This window comes from Cervus canadensis, chromosome 5, assembly GCF_019320065.1.
Source record: "Cervus canadensis isolate Bull #8, Minnesota chromosome 5, ASM1932006v1, whole genome shotgun sequence".
NCBI lineage: Eukaryota > Metazoa > Chordata > Mammalia > Artiodactyla > Cervidae > Cervus > Cervus canadensis.
Genome location: NC_057390.1, coordinates 80750560 through 80765976, shown reverse-complemented (window position 1 = coordinate 80765976; position 15417 = coordinate 80750560). Strand labels below are relative to the sequence as shown.

The window sequence follows — 15417 nt, the reverse complement described above, 5'->3', positions numbered from 1 at the left end:
AAGTGACTTTCTGTTAAAGGGGATATAGATAGCAATGCAGAAAGCATCTTTTCTCATCACTGGTCTTCCACCTATGTCAACTTGGAGGAAATCAATGCCTCCACTAGAAAGATGGCGCTGAGAGCAAGTGAACATCGATTACGTGCTGGGCTCTTTACCAGGAACATGACACACAGCATCTCATTCATTTCTCACACTGACCCTATGAAGCAGCATTAGACCGGAACTGAGGCTCACCGGGTCAAGTTTTGTCTCAAGTCAGAGAGCTGAGAGATGGTAGAGCTGGGTGTCCATCCATGGCTCGTTAAAGAGCATCCCTCTGTAAGAACATCCACCTGTCAGGAGGTGATTCCGCACGTATTTAAATATGCTAGACATTCTTCTTTTGCAAGCACTCCTGCTGGGAATCTCAGCACTGAGGAAAGCAGGAGAGATATCCTTAAAGCCCCCTCTTCCCAGATGGCTCAGTGGTAAAGAATTCGCCTGCCAATGCAGGAGCCTCGGGAGATGCAGGTTCCATAGTTCCACAGACAGAGGAGCCTGGTCAGCTACAATTCATGGGTCACAGAGTTGGACACAACTGAGCAACTGAGTGCACACATGCACTTCCTCATTCACTTTTTATATCACGGCGTCTCACATTGTGGGGTCCATCTTCCTAGTTCAGGATATTTACACAGCTTGTGCAATGATAACCATCAATCATACTCAAAACAACTATGAGAACAAAAAATACCAAGGGTTTGCCTGAGCTCTGCAGAACCTTTTATCCAAAAGATTACGTAATTTGTTTTGAACCTACACATTCATTACTCATTCAACAGATATTAACAGAGCATGCCCTGGACATTTATAGATGTTTATAAATGTGGATCTGTGATCAGCCTTTAATTCATCAAGTATTTCATGATTTTCTACTATGTGCCAGATGTGATAGATTCTGATAGGTTAAAAAAAAAAAAATCAACAAAACCTGGTCCCTGCCCTCAGGAATTCTGTGACTTGAGAATCATTCTTTAATCACTCCAGGAAAAAATAAAAATTAAAAATGTGTGTTCTGCCCTTTTCCCTAATGTGAGAGCATAATCACATGTATAAAGTCATAGAATATGTGCTGATATTTCTGTTTTCACCCACTCCAGCTGCATTCTTCAGCCTTCTTTGCGCTGTTCCAACCCCTGTGGCCTGTTGTATCTGAATTCCTTTGCCTGATGGCACCCAGTTGGGTTTGGCCAATAAGACTCACCAGTGGGAAACTGCAGCGGGGAGGGGAGAAGACACAGCATAAGTTATTTCTTTTCTGTTCCCTCTGAGTCACCACTGTGTGTGTGGGAGGGACTGTGTCCCCTGGGGACTATGGCTTCCATGGGGTGACCTCCCCCAGACCCCTGGGTGGGTTCCTCCAGGGTTCCAACTCTTAACAGACTCCAGTAATACTGTTTTTCCTTTGCATCCTTTTGGCCGTGGGAGTGACAATGGCTTCCTGCCTTTAGGGGTCTCTGGGTACCTTATTCTTTCTTATTTATTCTCTTAACCTGGCACAGACAACTGTAAAGAGTCCCTATGTTAACATTTCCTCATTTGAAACATCTGGGGTAAATGCTGTTTCTTACTGGGACCCTAGCTAATCAGAATATCAAAGCTGACCACATTTTAGGAATCATCTAATCTCTCCTTTCCGTTTCACAGGGACAGAAATCAGGTCCAGACAGCATGGCACTTGAATGAGCTTGCCCACAGGAAGAATAAAACCAGCTCACCTGCCTATCCAGTCCTGGCTCCTGTGACAACGCACCCCAGACCACCTCCTGGCCTTGTTTCCTCTGTAGGGTCTGATCTTCCAAGTTTTGGACTGTGTTCCCTTCTGCCAATGTTGAATCCTGCAAGCTAAGGACATGAATGAACTGAGTCATCTCCACAGAGCTTCATTAATTTCAAGGCAATTTAAGATTTCTGAGTCATAGGTTTCAGCCACTTAGACTTTCCCAGCCGGTACTGCACTTGCCCACACACATTTTTCTTTCAAGATCGCATCTGGGTCTAGCTATGTGGCTTGCCCACTCTTCATCAGTTTCAGAGAGAATCCAGCCTCATAGAGTGACCTGTGCTGGGCTATGCCTTTTCCAATTGCCGTGTGTAGTGGAGTTAATGGAATTAGCCGTCTGCAGCTTGATCCAGACTCTAACCACCAGAGACACGCACATTTCCACATTCTATAGCCAACACCATATTTCACCCAGCTTCCCAAAGAAACTCAGTTCTACCATATGGTGACTCCACTCTCTGAATAATACTTAGCAACTCGATGAACAAAGAATGAATCATATCTTAGCCATCTTGGCCAAATATTGTTTCATATAGCCACGGCATTAGTAATATATATGTTTTCTTCTTTTTTTTTTTTTTTTTACAAGAGGACTTCCTGCAACACCCACTGGAAATGAAGAACTAGGCCTCACTGGAGGGAGACTGTACCATCAAAGCGTTCCTGCTCATTAGTGATCTTCAATTCCATATTGTGTTGTGTGTATGATACATTCAGCATGTCTGCTTTTTCTTTTCCTTCAGAGCAGCTGCTGGGATTGAGCAACAGTCTCCTGGGGTAACACAGCAGGGAATCCTGGGGCATTTCCCAGACGCAGAAAACAAAGGATGTGTATCCATGGGGAGGTTTAGGCTGGAGCCTTTCCCTACCATCGGGGAGAAGTCACAGTCTCAGGATTTGGGGAGGAATCTTAGCAAACCTCTGTGTGTGGAGGGGGGTGGGTGGGGGGAGGGGCGGGGGGCAGGGGTGGGACGGCTTGTGATGTGGTTAGGTGATCTGAAGAAAGTCACTTTCTTTTTTTAAATTTTTTATTTTGTGGTTAGGTGATCTTAAGAAAGTCACTTTCTTTTTTTAAAGTTTATTTTTTATTGCTTTTGCTTAGTCGCTCAGTGCTACCGTTATGGACTATATAGCCTGTCAGGCTTCTCTGTCCATGAGATTTTTCAGGAAATAATACTGGAGTGGGTTGCCATTTCTTCCTCCATGGGATCTTCCTGAACCAGAGATTGAACCCACGTCTCCTGGTTGTGTCCTGTATTGCTGGCAGATTCTTTACAGGCTGAGACATCCGGGTAGAACCGATTAACAATGTTATGACAGTTTCCGGTGAACAGAGAAGGGACTCGGCCATACATATACATTATCCATTCTCCCCCAGAGGCCCCTGCCATCCAGGCTGCCACATAACATTTAGCCGAGTTCCATATGCTACACAGTAGGTCTTTGTTGGTTATCCATTTTAAATACAGCAGTGTGTACATATCCATGCCAAATTCCCTAACCATCCCTTCCCCCCAACTTTCCCCCCAGCAATTCTCTATGTCTGTGAGTCTGAAAATCACTTTTCTTTCTGAGACATAGTTACACAGGGATAATAAAGAACCTTTGACAAACCTTTTTGATAAACTGGAAAACAGTAGGCAAAGGCTACCTCAGCCATTTATAATATGCAAGCACTGTTGGAGCCTTCTAGGTGCTAAAATAGATAACCAACAGGGACCCATTGTATAGCACAAAGAACAATATTCAATATTTTGTAATAACTTATAAGGAGAAAGAACCAGAAAAGACTATAAATAAAAAACTGAATCACTTTGCTGTACATCTGAAACTAACACAATATTGTAAATCAACTATACTTCAATTAAAAAATGTAATCAGAAACAGCAGCAAAGGAGTCAGATACAATCCATTATTTCAATGAACTAACCAGTTGAAAACATGAATATGCAGGGATTATTTTAATGAAATATAGCTCAGCTAAGATAGAGCTTTGCACAGTGGAGAGTCAGCTCAATCTGAGAATTCCTGAAAAAGCTGGTGCCCAAGATGAATCTTGCCAAGATTTATGGAGATGAGAAAGGGATTCCAGATAGTCAAGAGCCTGAGTCGTAATTACTGGAGAATAGAATGCATCACACAGAATTGCTGGAAATAAAGCTCAATTGATAACTATGAAGAAATATTTGTTATAATTTTACTACAAGCACTGGTGTGTGGGTGCTCAGTCACTCAGTCCTGTCCAACTCTTTGAGACCCCCATGGATGTCCCTGTCTATGGGATTGTCCAGGCTAGAATACTGGAGTGGGTTGCCATTTACTCTTCCAGGGTATCTTCCTGACCCAGGGATTGAACCCATGTTTCCCGAGTCTCCTCCATTGGCAGGTGGGCTCTTTACCACTGTGCCACCTGGGAAGCCCACAAGCACTGGTGGTTTTTGAAAATCAAGAGAGTAATTTCTGGGAGAGCCCTCAAGTGGTGGTGCCTTCCCTCACATCCATGGTGATACCTGGGCTCATCTTCAAGGGAAGTAGTTTGCAGTAAAGTGCTGATCTTAGAATTAAAGGAAAGGAACCATCCTAACCCATTGTTTTCTGAATGGAATTGCATTTTCTCATCAGGCATCCAGCGCTGTGACAAGAACAGAACAGAGGAGAAAGGAGAAGGTGTGGCCCTACCCCTTGGAGAGCTCCAGATCTATCGAGAAAGGTCATGCTCACCTCATATAATTATGGCAGATTAATCTGAATTCATTGTACAATCATCATCCCATGTTTCCAAGCTCATCAGGAAAGAGGATATTCCCTTAGCCAGATGGATCAGAAGAAGGAGGGCTTGGGAGTCATTCAACCTGTGTATAGTCTGACAGTAAGAATTATTTTACTCCTCTGGGAAAGACTTCCTAGAGGTGGTGCCTAGCTGACCCAGAAAGATGACTATACTACCTCGTTCCAGTTTTCTATTATGTTACTGAGCAAAAAATTGACCTGATACTTAATGGTGGAAAACAACCACCACATTATTACATTATGATTTTGTGTGGCAGTAATTTGGGCAGCTGGCATAACTGTGCTCATTCAGTGGTATTCTGTTGGCTACTGGTCTGGTCTGGAGGGATCAAGATGGCTTTCACTCTCCCGCCTGGAGCTTTGTTAAGGTTTGGCTACACTGAGCCCCTCTCCATTTCCATGTCATCGTGCAAGCCTCTCTGTGGGTTTTCTCCAGGAGGGTAGTTGATTGGATTTATTGTACGGCAGCTCAGACCTCCAAGAGACTAAGAAAAGAAGCTTCCAGTCTTCTCAAAGGCAAAACCTAAAACTGAGTCTGCATCATGTCCACAATTCTTTATTGATCCAAACAATTTCACACAAGTTTATATTCATCGGCAGGGTACTGGAACCCACCTCCTATTGGGAGGAGTGTCAAGACTCTGTAGCAGTAGTAGTATTAGTATCTCAGTCGTGTCCAACACTTTGTGACCTCATGGACTGTAGACCGCCAGGTTCCTCTGTCCGTGGAATTCTCCAGGCAAGAATACTGGAGTGGGTTGCCATTCCCTTCTCCAGGGGAATCTTCCCAACCCAAGGATTGAACCTGGGTCTCCTGCATTACAGGCAGATTCTTTACTGTCTGAGCTACCAGGGAAGTCCCCTCTACAAGACCCTGTGTCTATCTTTAGTTTGGTACATTTACCCCTCACTGAGGTCACTTCATGTGTGTAATACAATCTTGGTGATTTATGGCCCAAGTAAACATGAGCTAGGAAAAGAAAAGCAACCTCAGATGAGGAAAGAAGGCTGTGTATGAGAGACATCTGTCATTTATACTATGAGTTCCTATATGATCAACTATGCTCTGCTCTGGACCTAGTATGGTGCTAGAAACATGGAAAGTGATCCATCAACAGAACTTAGCTAACTGACAGGCAATTATTTTTTACTACATTTCTAGTTATGTGAGTGACTTTCTCACACTGAACCTTCCAGGAAAGGTGCCAGGGGAATCTTATTGCAAAACTAGCAGTTTATTGGGTTGACAAAGAGAATATTCAATTAAGGAGATTTTGCAGAACACAATGGGATAATTCTAGTTGTGAAATGTGGACTTAAAAAGGAATCATTTAGAAACATCCAAGAAGCATTTGAAGACTGGATGACAAGATGTAGCCTCTTCCATTCAAACACAGACTGAGGGTCAAGGGTGGGCACAGAAGTCCAGGCAGATGTGGGACACTCTCAGGTCTCCCCTGCCTGACTCCAAAGGTCCATTACACCAGGCTTCTAAGAGACTAATCCAGAAAACAGTGGTAACACCCACCGTGCACCCATCACTGTCCTAGCACTGTGGTTATAGTTCAGTTCAGTTCAGTCACTCAGTCCTGTGTGACTCTTTGCAACCCCATGGACTGCAGCACGCCAGGCCTCCCTGTCCATCACCAACTCAAGGAGCTTACTCAAACCCGTGTCCATCGAGTTGGTGACGTCATCCAACCATCTCATCCTCTGTTGTCCCCTTCTCCTGCCTTCAATCTTTCCCAGCATTAGGGTCTTTTCCAATGAGTCAGTTCTTTGCATCAGGTGGCCAAAGTATTGGAGTTTCAGCTTCAGCATCAGTCCTTCCAATGAATATTCAGGACTGATTTCCTTTAGGATGGATTGGTTGGATCTCCTTGCAGTCCAAGGGACTCTCAAGTGTCTTCTCCAACACCATAGTTCAAAAGCATCAATTCTTCAGGGCTTACCTTTCTTTATAGTCTAACTCTCACATCCGTACATGACTAATGGAAAAACCATAGCTTTGACTGGATGGACCAAAGTAATATCTCTGCTTTTTAATATGCTGTAGAGGTTGATCATAGCTTTTCTTCCAAGGAGGAAGTGTATTTTAAATTCATGGCTGCAGTTACCATCTGCAGTGATTTTGGAGCCCAAGAAAATAAAATCTCTCACTGTTTCCATTGTTTCCCCATCTATTTGCCATGAAGTGATGAGACTGGATGCCACAATCTTAGTTTTCTGAATGTTGAGTTTTAAGCCAATTTTTTCCACTCTCCTTTTTCAGTTTCATCAAGAGGCTCTTTAGTTCTTCTTCACTTTCTGCTGTAAGAGAGGTATCATCTGCATGTCTGAGGTTATTGATATTTCTCCCAGCAATCTTGATTTCAGCTTGTGCTTTATCCAGCCTGGCATTTCTCGTGATATACTCTGCATATAAATTAAATAAGCAGGGTGACAACATACAGCCTTGATGTACTCCTTTCCAGATTTGGAACCAGTCTGTTGTTCCATGTCCAGTTCTAACTGATGCTTCTTGACCTGCATGCAAATTTCTCAGGAGGCAGGTCAGGTGGTCTGGTATTCCCATCTCTTTAAGAATTTTCCACCGTTTGTTTTAATCCACACAGTCAAAGGCTTTAGCATAGTAACTGTGGTTATAGAGAGAAATTAAAACATGGGGCTATATCTCCAGGGCCTCCAAGTCTCCAAATGGAAGCATTCTCTGCCCATCCCTAGATTCCAGGGGAATGCCTGGGCATCTCAGGGTAGATCAAGATGGCAGGGGGCAGAGAAGCTGAGATTGCCATTGTCCAGCCCTGGAGCCACCATGCCAGAGGGAAGAATTCTTGAAGAACACCAAAAGTTGTACATATTTTCTCAGTGTAGGCCAGCAGCTGCTAGCTTCCACCCCTTCCTGCTAAACAGAATCATCTTTACCCCAAGAATCTGGCATCCTACCCTAGAGAACAGAAAGGCAGACAGCTTCTAAAAAGGCTCCTAATAATTCCTGGTCTTCACACCTGGTGGAATCCTCTCTTGTTCTGTGGGATGGCCTTGGCGACTTGCTCTTAACAAGGAGACTATGGCAAGATGATGTCACTTCCAGGATTAGGCTACAAAAGACTTGGACGTTTGTCTGGCTTGTCCTCTCTCTGGGTCTTCTCCAGTGTTTGTTCTAATCAAGCAAGATGCCATGCTGTCAGCTGCCCTTTAGAGAAGCTCATGTGATTCAGATTAGAGGGTGGTTTCCAGTCAACGTCCAGGGAGGAAATGAGACCCTCAGCCCAACAGCATTCAAGGACTTGAATCCTATCAATACCTAAAGGAGCGACCTTGGAAGCTTTGGGGGGCAATTTGTTATGCAGCAATGGTTAGCTAATACAAGTATATAAAAGAAGAAGATAACATAACTAACTCAGCTCCTGATCTAGCGCTCTTCCTATTACACCATGTGATTTCTGGCTAATGAGGATCTTTTATCTTAAGGCTAGGGCAACATCTGGTCAGTGGCATGAAGTCCTAGCATTTAGCTCAGCAATCACATTCCCCCACTGTCTGACAGTGACCTTGTCTCCCAGTTGTCCTCTGTATCCATAGGGGATTGGTTCCAAGACACCTCCCCAACTGCCCCTCAGATACCAAAATCCACAGACTATATATATATAGTTCTTTTTTTAATTTGCATATAACCTATGAACATCTTCCAGTATACTTTAAATCATCTTTAGATTACTTTAAATACCTAATACAATGCAAATGCTATGGAAATAGTTGATGATGCAGGCAAATTCAAATTTTGCATATTGGAACTTTCTGTATTTTTTTCTCAATTATTTTTGATCCACAGGTGATTGAATCCATGCATGTGGAACCTGTGGATATGGAGGGCTAACTGTACTGTGGTCAGGGCTAGTCCTCACTACCTCCAGGCCCTACACAGAGCTTCATTCACCTGTCCACAGTTCTCATCACACCCTACAAGATTTGTACTATGATGGTGCCATTTTAAGGAAGCAGAAAGTGAAGTTTAGGGATATTCCAGAATTGACTAAAGGTCACAGAACTACTGAACTTCAGAAAGAATGCACTATATACACTTTCCTGATCTCTTGGATGATGATTGGTTGACTTTTGTATCTCACTCTTTTCTAGATGCAGTTCCAGAGTCTGTCATGGGCCAAGGGCTGTTGTCACTGAACAACTGTGAGGTTTAGAAAGCGGCTTACTTCCCTGTAGCAAAATACTCTAAAGTCATATTTGCTAGCAGATTCTTTTATTATGCAAATGAAGATAATGAAGCCTGAGACTTGATGCTTACCCCATATTTAGAACAAGGGACTGAATTTCTTCAACCCTCCTCCAGTTTACACCCCACCCAGGATCATACACCATCCCTCAGGTCAACACGTACAGATGAACCCATTTTCTAAAGTGTTGGGTCATGGCTAGGAGTTACCTATCCAGTGAAGAACAAGTCTCAATCTTTCTGAGTTCTGGGACAAAATGTAAATGATATAAAATTTCATGTTCTCCCAAGGGATACAAATTAGATATATGGGAAATATACTATGAAATCAGTTATTTGTTCACAGTTTTAACACTCAAAGCACTCTTATATATTTGAATGTGAATTACACAGATATGGATGGGACATATCATTCATTCCATCTATAGCTCACTGAACAGGTTGTCCACATAGCACTGAGTTTCCACACTGCACACCCTCTGCTCCAAGCCCACCTGAGGATCCAAGGCTCACAAGGTGGAAACCACTATCATATAGGTACTGCCTTTAAATGCACTTTCCTGGTTTGCAACTATTCAATGAAACCATCAAACAAAATTCTAGGTAAGGACCCTCAAATTGTTTGAAATTTAAAACAATATTTGGACCCAGAAGGAAACAGAGGCGAGAGGAAAGGAAAGGATGCAAGGACAAGGCAGAGGAGAAGGTGGTGGCAGAAAGGAGAGTTGTGGTAAAATATCAGAAGTACTGGGTTTCTGGAATTTCACTGATGGACCAGTGGTGAAGAACACCTGCTTTGCAATGTAGAGGACACGGGTTCGATCCCTGGTCTGGGAACTAAGATCCCACATGCTGTGGAGCAACTAAGCCTGCATGCCTCAACTTCTGACCGCACATGCCACAACTAGAGACTCTGCACCACAGTGAACAATCCTGCAACGAAGATATTGTGTGCCACAACTAAAAGACCTGACGGACACAGACAAATAAACAGTACTGGGTTTGTGCTCATGAGCTAATTTCCTTGAGATTCAGTTTCTTCCTCTGAGGTGTGTAATGAAACCTCCTTTATGGAGCTATCGTGAGGATTAAATGGCACAAAATACGTAAGAATGCTTTGCAAATTGGTGAGGCTATGGCACATATTAATTCTTAATAGACCTTAATCTGAGCAGTCAGGGCTGTCCAAGGTCATGTGACTAACTGGCCAAGTTGGGGCCCAAATGGGATAAAAGCTCAATGTGTCCTTGTTCAGACCCTGGTCTGCTGGTGACCAGCCTGTTTTTCCCAAACTGAAGGTGGGCTTTTAAAAGCTGAAGAGGGATGTAGATGATCATTCAGTTCAGCCTATTCCCTTTGTAAGGAGGGTATCAGTTACCTCCACTCCACGAATGGTAGGGGATTGAAGTGTCATTCAAAGGCCTAAAATTCAGAAACGGAATGGGGTGCGGGGGGTGGCAGAGGGTGGGAAATCGTCTCCCTCAACATTTGTCTGTGTGCCAGGTATGGAAACACACTGACTTACCAGAACACCCTTCAAACTGAATCTATTTTTACAGTAACCTAGCTCTGTAGATAAATGTAAATTTGTAGCACTTGCTGGACTAGCTGGATTATTTTACCAGTTTTCACTTTGTTTTATTAGCTGCTCTGCAATATATAACAGGATGGCAGACAATTTGCAATATTCACAAAATTCCCATATACTAGGTTTCCCATCCTCCTCTAATTTAATTTAAAAGCAATAACAGCAACAACATTCTCCTATATTCATTTCACTTGTAAGCACTCAACAACTATTTCCTTGGACGGGAAGAAAAACAACAAAACCAGGGCATGGGGGAAGAAAAGATTGTTCCAACACGCCAATTTCTTTTGTATTTATACACTGGACTCCTGCTAGTAGACCATTTATCCAAAGAGAAAAACAGACCCTTTACCTTGCCATGGTAAAACAAACAAATACAAAGTCACTTTTTAGTAGGTACTGCTAGGAATCACCTTGCACATAAACAACCATTTTTTCAAAGACAAACTGTTTAGGACAAATTGAGAAAAGAATCACTATTATGGAAGGATCACAAGTGAGCCATTCAAGCCAAAGGTTTGGACATCTAAAATAGCCTGATGACAGGCAACGTGATGTGCATGAACCTTATTCATTCCCCTGCCCCCTTCTTCCCTCACACACACACGTACACACACACACACACACACGTGAGCAGCACAGCCATTGAGTAATGGGCCACCATGGGAAATGTTAATGAGTTTCTCTGGGTCCTGGTCGTGGTTCCTTCATCTGAAAAGTGGGGGTAATAATATCTATTTTGATGGATTATATAAGAAGCAGAGAGAAAGAAAGTGGCTGGGCTAGTGCTCAGAAGGCATAATTGAAGTATAATTATTATTAAAGTTAGTAAAAGAGAAGACTCTCAAAGTAATGGGGCAATTTATGACATGAAGCTTGGAAGCAAGCCACAGGCTTCATACCACTGGAAAAGCATCTCTCCATCCTGACTATATCCAAACCCCAGGGTCACAGTGAACTTGGCCAAATGCATCTCTGAGGACTGCAGCAGTGAAGCTATTTACCCTCTCCCCTGGATCTCTCACTTCCTCCTTGCACAAAGGAATGATGGAATCTCTTTCTAGAGTTAACTTGGAGGAGTAATTAGGGGCATTTACCTTCCTGACGACTGATACTGACTCTGATGCTAGGTGATCTGCAGATACTGTCATCAGGAATATCTAGATTGCAATTCATGTCTTTACACCACAAACCTCCTCATTCTTGGCCAACCACATGCACGCCACCTTAACATACCATGTGTAAAACCTGAGGCAGCCATAAAACCAGATAAGGGAAGTAGGGAACATGATATGAACAAGCTAGAAGGAACACCTTGGAAAGGAGTAACTTCAGGGAAATACAGAGATCCTAGTCATCAAGCAGGTCCTCATAGACACCTGTGTCAAGTCATAGACATAGAGGCAGAGTCCACAGAGTGGTGTGAGCGGCTGGTGGGCATGTAACCGAGAGGAGTGGGAGACGAAGCTGCTGGGAATTTCTTAAATTCCAACTCCCTGTATCTATGCCCAGGTTTACAGGTATGGCCAAGAAGATCATGTTTTGCACAACTCCAAGGGTGACACTCACAAAGACCTCAGAGGGGAATGGAATGTTCTGCATTTGTGCACTTCTGCATATGGTAGCCATGTCTACAATTTGTCCTGGAAGCTTGTCACAGATTTTTGAGCCTAGGTATGGCTTGATGTGAGAGTTAAGAAAGAAGACTATCATTACCCATGGTATACATAAGCCTTCAAATGACACAGTAGTCTCAAGAGTGTTATCTGATCAACAAACACATCACTTAGCTTAGGGTTTTACACTTAGCAGGTACCTACTGTACATTTACTAGATGAATGAACTAATGAGAAATGAAGTGAATTAAGGAGCAGTTACACGCATTTCAAGAGACAGGACATTCTGGAAAACATGCACAGTAGATTAGCAACCTATGGTAGCTGGATCTGACTGTTCTACAGAGTGGGCTGGTTAATGTGTGCTATGCTCAGTCATGTCCAGCTCTTTGCAACCCCTTGGACTGTAGCCTGCCAGGCAAGAAGAATACTGGAGTGGGTTGCCATTTACTCCTCTAGGGGATCTTCCTGACCCAGGGATTGAACTTGTATCTCCTGCACTGGCAGGCAGATTCTTTACTACTGAGCCACATGGGAAGCCCAGGGACTGGTTACTATTCCTCTGTAATAATATAATCCCTAGTTTAATTGCCATATCATCTTTTATCATAGCTACATAATTTGTATTTAACCATACCTACAACTGTTATTTTAACAACTCCTATACATTTTATTGATATTTTAGGCATTTTGTCTATTATTATTATCATTATCCGTGCCTGTTGAATTGCTTTCTGTGGACATATTCAAATAATGACAATAGTGATATTTATATTATACGCAAGACATTATGCTAGCTGCTTTATGTGCTGCTGTTCAGTCGCTAAGATGTGACTCTTTGCAACCCCAAGGACCGCAGCCTGCCAGGTTTCTCTGTCCATGGGGTTTCCCATGGACAAGAATACTGGAGTGGGTTGCCATTTCCTTCTCCAAGAGATCTTCCCCACCCAGGGATCAAATTTCCATCTCCTGAACTGCAGGTGGATTCTTCACCACTGAGCCACCGGGGAAGCCCATTTTATAATTAAAGTATTTCAAATTCATCTAAGGTCATATAGCTAAAAAGTGAATGAATGAAGATTCCCACAAAGATCTTCCTATTACATGGTTTTTTTTTTTTTTTTTTCAATCTAAGAAGAATTACTGTGAATTCGGATAAAAAGGTTTAAGGCACTAGGTATAAACTATGTAATTTATCCTGCACTACAGTAGTTTCTGAAGATCATGAATTTGGCCTTTAAGAATGGGCCGGACTGTGGCCACCATATAATTTCATCACAAGTCATGAATGTACCATCAATCATGCACAGTATCCATTGATGTGCAGTGCTGAAGTCACTCAGTCATGTCTGACTCTCTGTGACCCCATGGACTGTAGCTTGCTAGGCTCCTCTGTCCACGGGATTCTCCAGGCAGGAACACTGGAGTGGGTGGCCTCTCCCCTCTCTAGTTCATCTTCCAGACCCAGGAATCCAACAAGGGTCTGCTGAATAGCAGGCGAATTCTTTATCAGCTGAGCTACCAGGGAAGCTCACAGCATCTGTTTTGTACCAATATGTTTGACCATTTTCTCAGTCTCTCCAGGTGACAGGGCTTTCTCTTTCCTTGGAAGCCCACTGATATTTATTTCATATGACCTCCAGTATGATCTTTCTGGAACCCCAATCAATCAAGTCACTTCCCCACTTAATGGCAGCTTTCACTCCACATCTCTTCCGCTTTGGCTGGTCTGTCTGTCCCTTCTCATTCTACTCCCAGTTCACTTTGTTTGCCACATGCCTGGCTGCTGCTCCTAAACTACCAGTACCAGAGCCATGGAGAGTTACTAGAAATTTCAGAACATCCCACTCCTTTGCTTCTGTACATTCTTTCTCTCCGCCAGAAATGCCAATGACAATCTCTTATTTATCTTATTGTATGACTCATAGAACTTTTTCAAGATCCATGAGGATAGGAAATAAATTCTTTAAAACTCGAAACTCAGTATCTGGTACATAGCAGGTTTCAATTAAATATTTGCTTTGGATAAATTCAAGGTGAAAAAAATCACTTTTTCTGGAAAACTCCGAAGCCCAGGAAAAGTGGATGCATTGATATCTAATTGCCACACCGTTATACAATGAAATGATGTATTTCCAAGTGTTTCTCTGAAGCTGGACTCCAAGCTCCTGGGTGGCAGAGACCAAATCTTACTTATATTTGGATCCTTAACACCCATCCTAGGCCGGGCTTATAGTAAACCACCATAGATTTCCTGGAATTGAAAAATATAATTCTAAAGCAGTCACGTGAGCTGAGCTGGACGGGTATTAGGCTTCTCATTTTACAGCTGAAAAAAGGGGTAGCCAGGGAGGAGGAAAAAAAATGTCTTGACTCAATTTCCATTGGAAATCAGAGGCCCAGACAGGGCTGGAACAGGGTCTCCTAAACTCCTAGTTATAAAGCACTGTTGGTGGCCACTGACTATGGAGGCTGGTGCCTTTCTTTCCGACCCCTCAGCAGAGGAACAGAGGTCTGTTCCCAAGATGAGCAGCAGCAGAGGAGACTCGTTGGGGGGAAATGCATGAATGGATCCTGCTCACCACTCTTGGTGATGGCCTGGGGGAGCGCACGAGTCGCCCTAGGGTCAGGGACTGACTGCTAGGAATGTCTGCCAGGAGACATTCGGCAAGAGGGAGTCAGGAGACAGGGGAGCACTTTCTTGACCCTTTTTTCAAACCCAGTGGCCCTGTGGTGGACTGTCATACAGTCTGTATTCTCTTCTGCCAGCCTCCCAGGAAGGCCTTATTTCTGGAGTTTGTGCATAATCATAAATTGCAAATATGCTCCAGTGGGCATAATTGTACAGAGCTTTCTTTTTTTGACTCAAAAGTGTCCTTCCAAGGACTTCGCTGGTGGTCCAGTGGTTAAGAATCCACCTTCCAATGCAGGGGATGGGTGGGGGGAATTGATCCCTCGTTGGGTGGGTGGGGAGGACTGAGATCCCACATGGTGCCACAACTAAGACCGGACAATTTTTAAAAAAGTGTCCTACCATGGGTGACACATGATATAGTCTGCTTTTCCTCCCAGACTAGAAAATGTGCATGTGCATGTTCAGTTCTGTCCAACTCTGTGCGACCCTATGGACTGCAACCCACCAGACTTCTCTGTCCATGGGATTGTCCAGGCAAGAATACTGGAGTGGGTTGCCATGTCCTCCTCCAGGGGATCTCCCCAGCCCAGGGATGGAACCCAAGCCTCTTAAGTCTAACCTGCAATGGCAGGCAGGTTCTTTACCACTAGTGCCCACTGGGAAGCCTGAAAATATGCATATATGGATATAAAAGTTCAGAGGGCTCTAAGAGTATTCTAAACTCCCCTT

General features: G+C 43.4%; 1 long non-coding RNA gene across 2 annotated transcripts in view; it reads right to left on the bottom strand.

Annotated features, from left to right (window-relative positions):
* LOC122442058 overlaps positions 1-15417 on the bottom strand; it is a 42834-nt gene that overhangs the window by 26370 nt on the left and 1047 nt on the right. For both annotated transcript variants that reach the window (XR_006269534.1, XR_006269535.1), the window contains exon 2: positions 1761-1887. This is a non-coding gene — a long non-coding RNA (uncharacterized LOC122442058). The remainder of the gene's footprint in view (positions 1-1760; positions 1888-15417) is intronic.